At 31.2% G+C, this 10514-nt stretch overlaps 1 pseudogene; it reads right to left on the reverse strand.

The window, feature by feature from the left end:
* Window positions 1–4557: 4557 nt before the first annotated feature.
* LOC139493192 (uncharacterized) lies at window positions 4558–9153 on the reverse strand (annotated as a pseudogene).
* Window positions 9154–10514: the final 1361 nt, after the last annotated feature.

Raw genomic sequence — 10514 nt, forward strand, 5'->3', positions numbered from 1 at the left:
GTTTCTACTAAGTTGTCCTGCTTATTGCATTTACTTTCACCTTAATAAGTCTTCTAATAAGGGAAATGAGATATATTCCCAAAACTAAATACAACGGTTTTCTCCTCCAATGTTTCTAATACACATGCTACAGACTTCAGGAGTTTAAACTATCTTATCTTTGCAAAATTTGAGGTACACATACGAAAGCATCGTCGTCAATTCGGGTCCCATAAGAGAGTGTATATATATACATTATTGATATATCTCCACCACACGTACATTTTCTCACTAAATATAACAGCTCGATTATTGTATGACATATATTCAAATAACATATGTCTTTGTGCAAGTTATTTTCTTTGATTGACTCAAAAGATGGGTTGTCTATCTTTTATATAATGTATATGTTATTATGAAAGGTAATTTATTCTGTAAACGTAACTTTATCCAAGTATCTCTTTCAGTTACCAAAATTCATATGTCTTTTCTTGACTTAAAATCCCTAATATGATTTGAAGTCGTTTAACTTTTGGATTATCCGTATCAAAGATTTTTGTTGATTTGTCGGAAATATAATAAACCTGAAAACACTTAACATAGTAGAATAAGTATCCGAATATCATTTTATATTATATTGATTTACTAGTTTGTCTAAACCCTTTAAGTCAAAACACATTACAAACATCGACGATAAGCGATCCGTCTTGGTTTTACAATGACTTCTCCCGCAGCAGCAGTAATATTATCAAAAGTCAATTTCACACAACTTGTTTTTTGTATTGTTTTCAAAGGATCATACTGAACCAATTTTATGTCTTAAATTTAATTGTATCTACTATATTTAGAAAATGTCAACACAACCCCGGCTCCATATGGGTCGTTCTTTTTGTGAAAGTCTACCATGACTCATGGGGAAAATAGTGATATCACTTAAAAGATGGCTTATAAAAATTGTACGGTTTTTCTGATAAATTGTGCTTAGAGATCAGATGTTCGCTGCTTAAACGGAAAAAGACCGTAATGCTAATTTAAGGAAAGACATAACCGAGTTAAGGTACGAATCAAGGATGCTGTTTCTGTTCTTTCAAAGAATCAAAATCAGAAACCCAGTATAATGCTCGTTTACACCTGAAATAATCCCTTTTAGCAATTGAATACGCAAAGGGGAATACCAGGGAAGTCATTAATGGTCATTGAAGAATGGTTAAAAAACAGCGCAAACAACATTTTCCAAAAGACCAAAAAGGTGAAAATGTATATTTAAACAAATCGCATTTGACTAACAGGTCGAACAACTGATGTTCATTACCCCTGCTGACTGTCATTAGCGATTGCCAAATACAAAAAATCATAAGATGTAATACAATGGATCTAAATATAAATTTAATACTAAACAAAAAATATAATTTGTGGAAACGATGTAATTCCACAAACATACGGTGTCAATATTTTTTTAAGTACACCAGATCCGTATTTCGACAATGAATGTCTCTTCAGTGATGTTAGGGATCGAAACGGTATTTGGAAGGCCATATAAAAAGGTGTCCTCATTTTTAGAAAAAGTACCCTCATTTTTAGATAAACTCTTGAATTTTAAAAGAGTCAATTTAGAATGAACGGATCATATAAACCGGAGGGAAAATATGATACAAGCCCAAACGAAAAAATATAAACGAGTCTAAATTGAAAACTACTTTCAAACCTATGATTTCGTTGGATAAAAACCGCAATTTTTTATACATGTGCATGTAAAACAAATTTCGTTGTAGAAGGGTCTAAAAACAGCACAAACAACATTTTCCAAAAGACCTAAAAGGTGAAAAAGTATATTTTAACAAATCGCATTTGACTAACAGGTCGAACAACTGATGTTCTTCAACCGTGCTGACTGTCATTGGCGATTGCCAAATACAATAGATCACAAGATGAAATAAAATGGATCTCAATATAAATTTAATACTAAACAGAAAAAAAAACTTTTGGCCAAATGTTATGCCACAAACACACAGTGTCAATATTTTTTTAGTACACCAGATCCGGATTTCGACAATAATATCTCTTCAGTGATGCTTGGGATCAAAACGGTATTTGGAAGGCCATATAAAAAGTATCCTCATTTTTTGATAATCTCTTGAATTCTAAGAGTCAATATAGGATGAACGGATCATATAAACCGGAGGGAAAATATGATACAAGACCACACGAAAAATATAAACGAGTCTCAATTGAAAACTACGTTTCAACCTATGATTGCGTTGGATAAAAACCGCAATCTTTATACATGTGCATGTTAAACAAGTTTCGTTGAAGAATGGTCTAAAAACAGCGCAAACAACATTTTCCAAAAGACTGAAAAGGTGAAAATGTATATTTAAACAAATCGCATTTGACTAACAGGTCGAACAACTGATGTTCATTAACTCTGCTGACTGCCATTGGCGATTGCAAAATACAATAGATCACAAGATGTAATAAAAAGGATCTAAATATCAATTTAATACTAAACAGAAAACATAACTTGTGGCCACGATGTTATGCCACAAACATACAGTGTCAATATTGTTTTAGGACACCATATCTGGATTTTGACAATAAATGTCTCTTCATTGATGTTAGGGATCGAAACGGTATTTGGAAGGCCATATAAAAAGTATCCTCATTTTTTTTATAAACTCTTGAATTTTAAGAGTCAATATAGGATGAACAGATCATATAAACCGGAGGGAAAATATGATACAAGACCACACATAAAATATAAACGAGTCTCAATTGAAAACTACTTTTCAACCTATGATTGCGTTGGATAAAAACCGCAATCTTTATACATGTGCATGTTAAACAAGTTTCGTTGAAGAATGGTCTAAAAACAGCGCAAACAACATTTTCCAAAAGACTAAAAAGGTGAAAATGTATATTTAAACAAATCGCATTTGACTAACAGGTCGAACAACTGATGTTCATTAACTCTGCTGACTGCCATTGGCGATTGCAAAATACAATAGATCACAAGATGTAATAAAAAGGATCTAAATATCAATTTAATACTAAACAGAAAACATAACTTGTGGCCACGATGTTATGCCACAAACATACAGTGTCAATATTGTTTTAGGACACCATATCTGGATTTTGACAATAAATGTCTCTTCATTGATGTTAGGGATCGAAACGGTATTTGGAAGGCCATATAAAAAGTATCCTCATTTTTTTTATAAACTCTTGAATTTTAAGAGTCAATATAGGATGAACAGATCATATAAACCGGAGGGAAAATATGATACAAGACCACACATAAAATATAAACGAGTCTCAATTGAAAACTACTTTTCAACCTATGATTGCGTTGGATAAAAACCGCAATCTTTATACATGTGCATGTTAAACAAGTTTCGTTGAAGAATGGTCTAAAAACAGCGCAAACAACATTTTCCAAAAGACTAAAAAGGTGAAAATGTATATTTAAACAAATCGCATTTGACTAACAGGTCGAACAACTGATGTTTATTAACTCTGCTGACTGCCATTGGCGATTGCAAAATACAATAGATCACAAGATGTAATAAAAAGGATCTAAATATCAATTTAATACTAAACAGAAAACATAACTTGTGGCCACGATGTTATGCCACAAACATACAGTGTCAATATTTTTTTAGGACACCATATCTGGATTTTGACAATAAATGTCTCTTCAGTGATGTTAGGGATCGAAACGGTATTTGGAAGGCCATATAAAAAGTATCCTCATTTTTAGAAAAAGTACCCTCATTTTTAGATAAACTAAGATAAAAGTTTAAGAGTCAATATAGGATGAACGGATCATATAAACCGGAGGAAAAATATGATACAAGCCTAAACAAAAAAATATTAACGAGTCTAGAAATGTGTAATTGTTACTTGTAATCATGGTAATAGAAAAAGAAGAAAAGTATCAAATTTGTCAATCTTATATAGGTACCATAACTTTACCTATAGGTACCATTATATTTCATTACATCTGTTAATCATGACTATTTGATGATATGCAATATATAAAGGATTACCTTTAACATTGAGGTCAAAAGATCAAAAGTAAAGGTAATTTGAGTACCTGAAATAAGACTTTACTCTTCTTTTGGCTCATTTTGTTTTCAAAAGTAGGTTATTGAAACATGTTAAAGTATGAAAAAATAGAATTATTGTACTTATTAATGGGTTAATATTCCTTTAACATTGTTTAAGAATGAAATCATAGACACTATTTTCGGTTTTGCTACATACTTCTGATTTAGTCCAATGTGTAACACCAGACATCACATGAACAGTATCATGCAATATTGAATGCAGAGGATGCATAGGCTTTTATTTCATACCAGCATTCACTAGAGCTCACTAAATTATACCCCATCATTCCTGTGCAACATTGAACCAAGTTAGATTAATTATCTCCCTTGATTTTTTTTATCGGGTTTATACTCCGTAATGCATATGATAAATATACGAAATCTTCTATTATGATATTCAATATACTCAATCACATTTCAATATTTATTTGCACATAATCATGATTTTTTTAAAAGAAAGTATAAACATGGTCATGGTGGTTAAGAGGATACAAATAAATATTATCATATTTATATAATCAATAGTAAAGACTTTTTCAGAAATATGCCAGCAAAGCTAATTCTAATTGAATTACAAAGACATTTTTAGTTTTTCAGAGTGGACACACAGGAATGTCATGCCCTATACAGTGTTCATTATCAACTTATGTTGTAACTAAAAAAACAATATCACACTAAAAGTTATACATTCATTTAGCATTATAATGATCAATGTATTTGAGATCAAGGTGAGATAAATACATGTAGGCTGAACAATCGTTGACTTATCACTTACATTATCTGAGAAACTAGACAAACTTTAAAAAAATAACAATTATAAATAATCCATGAAAATCAAGTCAAGATCAGAACACACGTGCAAATTGGACAAATACACTATACCACCGTTAATACATACACCAAATGTGGTTCACATGTCCTTACAGTATCTGAAAATAGACCAAATAGAGAAAAATAACAGTGAACAATGAACTATGAAAATAAGTCATTGTCAGAATACACCTGCCAACTAGATATATACAACTTACAAAGATTTTAATAAAATATAGTTTACCTATTTCTTACTAGTACTTGAAATAAGACCAAACAAGAAATAAATAACATTGATCAATAAACCATCAAAATGAGATCGTGATCAATCTTACAATGCAACCAATAAAGCAGACCTATTGTTTTTGTATCTGATATATGGGCTTTATCATAAATACTTAACTTTGTTCACTGATCCATGACATGTGGTCAATGTCAAGTAAAACGGGTTTACATACATGCGAAACTTGCAATGCATGCTCATACCAAATGTAGATATCCTATTAATCATCATAAGTGAGAATTGACAATACAAAACTTTTTTCAACTATTCACTAATCAAGAAAAATGAGGTAAAGGACAATGGATATATGAGAGACGAAACGTTGTTAAAAATAAGACATTTATAATATTTTTTGCAAAAATAATTTAAATGTTGTCTAAATTGTCACATTATTCCCAAAATGATCTATTACACTATTTTGACTTCACTTTTTCTATAAAGAAATGTCTCTTGAAAAAGTGGAACTACATGTATAACATCAATACTGTGTTTAAAAGTATATAGTCTAATGATGTGCCTGCAAAAAGCTAAGACAGCTTCTGAACATATGAGGATATAAGTTTTTTTTGTCGCTGGAAACTCTGGGTTTACCAATACTGTTTTGGCGGCAGAAAAAATGTGTGTGTCCATCTTCACATTCACGTTTTCAGATAGGTTCCAAGTGGTCAAATTTAAACCAGATTCTGAAATGTTTTCTAGTTATTTTCACCACACCCTGGCCACTTAAAAAGTGCAGGCTGGATAAATTCCTAAGCTTGTTTTTATCAAAGTTTTCCTGTAGCAAATGATCACCAGGTGAGTATGTATGCTTTAAAAGGTAAACTTTTGATATTTCATTTAATATAGACACGTCGTATGGTGCTCTATGTGCTTTATAATTCTTATTGCAAACATGTTCTGCCAAGTAAGGTTGTGAATATTTCGGAAGTTTTCGAAACTTACATTTTAGAACAGCAATAGAGTCAATACAGCCACCACAGCATTCCAAGTACATATTAAATAATTTAGATTTGTCAGCTGCGTTTGAAATAATACGAAAGTCACATTTGTGTTCATTATGACCAATAAGGGCAGCATTAATAAACTTCTGCAGTTAAAAGAAAAATTACTGCGAGCTTCAACTATTTTTAATGCTGCAATAACTTTCCTTTTAGTCTAAGGTTGGTCCCATCCAACACAATTCCTGGTATGACTTCAGCTACTGGTGATATGGGAGCTTTTGGTACCACATAACAGGTAAATTGGCTGCCGGTTTCATGTTCTACAGCGGCTATTCAAGGTATATGAGGAATAACATTTTGCCTAACTGGAAGAACAAATAAAAGAAAATTCATTATGAATCAATTTTACTTTCAAATTAAACATGCTCAAGAAGAAAAAAATCATGCTGTGCATTGTGCAAAGAAAATAAATATGATATGATATATATGTCATTGTTCTAGTTAAAATATACTGTGGATTTATTAATATTCGTTGGATACCAATTTTCGTGGATTTCGTGGGTACAGGGAAACAACGAATTATAATGTTCAACGAAGTGCAAATTTTCTAAAGGAATGCATGTGAACTTGTTTAGAACCACGATTTTAAATATCCACGAATATGCAAGTTTTCTTCTATCCACGAAAATTGGTACCCACGAAAATAAATGAATCCACAGTATAATGTGATTGTTATCTTGTGTGCAGTTTTCCAACATTTTTGCATTTTATTATCTAGAATGCAATGTCTTCCAATTGTGCGTATGTTTTACGACACTTACACATATGTTCTTTTATAGCTGACTACATGTATGCGGTATGGGCTTTGCTCATTGTTGAGGGCCATGAAGTGACATATAGTTGTTAATATCAGTGTCATTTGGTCCATTGTGAGAATTATTCAAATTGGCAATCATAACAATCTTCTTTTTTTTATATTAAGGGTTTTAAAAATGAGATTTAAAAGCTCTTGAATTCCTTTTATTATAGAGGCCATTGGTTTTCAAATATAGAAATGTTCAAACATAATTGATTACATGTCAGCTAACATATGCAAATCAGTTGTTTCTAAGTTTATTACAATGAAACGTTTGAAGATGTTGGCTTATGTATGGTATTTGGTATCTAGTGGATATCTGCATCTTGATCTCCCAGACTAATGTCAACAACAAGCCAATTAGTTTTACAAACATGTACACACCAGAATACACACAGAAATTCCTATTATAAGTATGATAATGGGTCATTTTCTTATAAAATTCAGAATTTCAATTGGTAATTTTCATTTGGAATTTAAAAAATGGTGCATGGTTCCATCTAATCTCAATCAAGGTATACTTTTTTATGAGAAGAAGTATACAGAAATAGATTTCATACTTATTTCAGAACTGAATACTTCTTTTTTAATTTAATAAGGACATTACAAAGTTGACTTATGCACATATGCACTTGATTATTAAAAAAAGGCTTTGGTCATTGTTTAAGGTGGTAGGGTGACCAATAGTTATTTTTTTCTGTGTCATTTGGTCTCTTGTAGAGAGTTGTCGCATTCACAGTCATACCATAACTTCCTTTTTGTAATTAGAAAAACCTAAGTCATAGATTGTTCCTTCAGATGCTTCGCATGTTTCTTTGGATGTCATTATTTCATCTTTAAACTGAAGACGTCTTAACTTTTTATCTGGTTTCGGTGTTTTTTGTTGACGACATTCTCTTTCCATATCTTTCTTTAAGTTGTATGATACAGTGTAACTGCCGGGAGACAGGCCATGCTCTTTAAAAGTATAAAAAAATACAAGGTAATTAATGACTTAAAAATTTGTTACAACATTTACATGTCTCACTACCAGTATATATATATCTAGATTAGATATAAAGATATGCTCATTTTTCAATCCTTATAATTAGGGCTGTTGTTTTAAAGATTTCGATCAAACATCTCCAATTATTATATAATAATCATGGTAATCAATAGTTAAACCTTTTTACTTTTTCCCATTTTAATCGAAAACCCAGGTACAATTAATAATTAAAACTTGGTGCATTTTTCAATAAGTAAATAGTTCCCTTTTTAATAATAGAATCCATTTTGAATAATGTATTTTTTTTTACATATGACTCAAATGTTCAAGAATGGAAAACATTTTTGAATTTAAAATTTAAAACATTTCATGCAAAGGAAGAAACACACAAACTAGAATTCATGTATTCATAGGACATTGTTGCCTCTGTCTTTTACATAACATAAATACCCAAGTTCTAAAACTTCCCTGTCTCTGTCTATAGAGCCCTATATGAGTATAAACAAATAAATAAAAAAGAATAAATAAATAATCATGCACATTAACTAATCAAACACAGCTGGATAAAACTTTTTTGTCACAAATCATTAACCTCAGATAAGCAGCTTCGTCCTTCATTGGTGCAAGTAACTGTGGCTTTTAATATGTAATCTAGACTTTAACGTTCACCATATTGTAAGTGCTTGGTCCAAGATCTGAGAATAAACAGTGGCATTTGCAATTATTGGCTTACACAAAATAAATAAATTTTCACATAGGGCTGGATTTTTCAAAGGAGCTTCATAAGGTAAACTTCTGTTAGGGTACTTCGCTCCTGGATTTCGTTGGTATCCACAAAACATAGCTTCACATTAACGTTGGGCTCCAAACTGGTGTGGGATAAATGCAGCTAAGTTCCTACGTAGAGCTTCAGGCTTGCCTTGGTTTTAGGAAATATGTATTTAGTTGTTTTGGATAAATGTTAAACAACAAGACTTGTCAGTGTCTAATCTTTCTGGAGGTCATGCAGTGTTTTAACAATATTTTTGGCTTATTTTCACACCAAGTTCTGATATTATCCTTGCCATTAAAGTGTTGTCCCTGTCACCCTCAATAGTCTTGATGGGAGGTCCTTGTTCCATCATCTCTTTGACTACCTCAAGACCTGCTTGGCTCTCCATCAACCTTGCTGATCCTCTATGGTACAGACACATCTATGAGGTGTAAGTTTTCTGCCTGGCCTGTTTCTCCTCCACCATTTGCAAGTTGCACAGGTTTTGTGTTTTACAACTGTCTTACAAATTGTATTTTCATACGCTTAGTCATTAGAAAACTATGACCTGCATATTCAACAAGGAACAATGAATCTGCTATATACTTGTACGGAAATAAATGTAAGCTTAAGTCTTTACAGACCAAATACAAAATGTTTCTGACGATAAAGAGTTAAAAATTATGCACAATATAAGCCAGCTTAATTGCCTTGTATAATTTGAATACTAATTTAACACTAAATTTGGTTATTTCCCATTGCAAGCATCCAAACCAAAAATATTTGCTTTATGCATAACTTCACAACGCTTACCATTGACATCATAATTTAATCTAATTTATCAAATAATATTGATGGAGTTCAACTCACATAAATGAAGTCCACACCCATAATTTTGTCAAAAATAGGTAAAACAAAACAACATTTAAACTAGATCTGTAACCCATCAAGATTATTTTACTTACCAATTATTTGGGAATGAATAGAGGTAGGACATGATATAAATGATAATCCCCATCCACTTTCAATATTAAAAAGTTTCAATTAAAAATTTTAAGAAATTATCTGATAAACTATCAAATCCTCTTTAATGCCACCAATAGTCTCCAAACACTGTCATCCTTAATGCATTTCTGTTAATTGTTTCAACACTGTAAATAGAACATATATTTTGATATTTGGGCATTGAAATAAATCACTTAAAATATAAGATAACTATAACACCAAGCCTTAAAACTTATGACGGTTTATTTCTAAGACATTTGGTGTCTTGTGTAAAGTTGTCTTTTTTGCAATCATACTACATTTTCTTTTTTTTTAAATTGACTCTGTACTAATGCAAGCATTATAGATATTTTACCAAACCTTGTAGATTATATTTCAAACCATATCCTGTTTTAAGTAAATTATGGACAAAAGGGGAACACATAGAATGAAAATCTGGTAGTAGCTTTCAGCTTTTAATTAGGGTAGAAAACTCTCTAATACATGTATACATTGTATATAGGTGTTACTGATTCAAATCTATCTTTTTCAAGACAAAACATAATATAACAATTGACACATATTTTCATCTCAGAAAACTGTTCTATTTATTACCTACTCCTATCTGTGTTTGTCTGTGTATTATGTAGCATAAGTTCTCCAGAGTCATTAACAACTTGTTTGGCTTCATTTATACCTTGATATACAAATGTAAATAACATGTGTTTACAAATTGTATCTATATAAGTTGGAGTCGTAAAATATATACTGGAAGTTACAAGTAATGCCTATTAACTAAACATATGTTGGATTCAGATA

Source organism: Mytilus edulis, chromosome 1 (assembly GCF_963676685.1).
Source record: "Mytilus edulis chromosome 1, xbMytEdul2.2, whole genome shotgun sequence".
Lineage (NCBI taxonomy): Eukaryota > Metazoa > Mollusca > Bivalvia > Mytilida > Mytilidae > Mytilus > Mytilus edulis.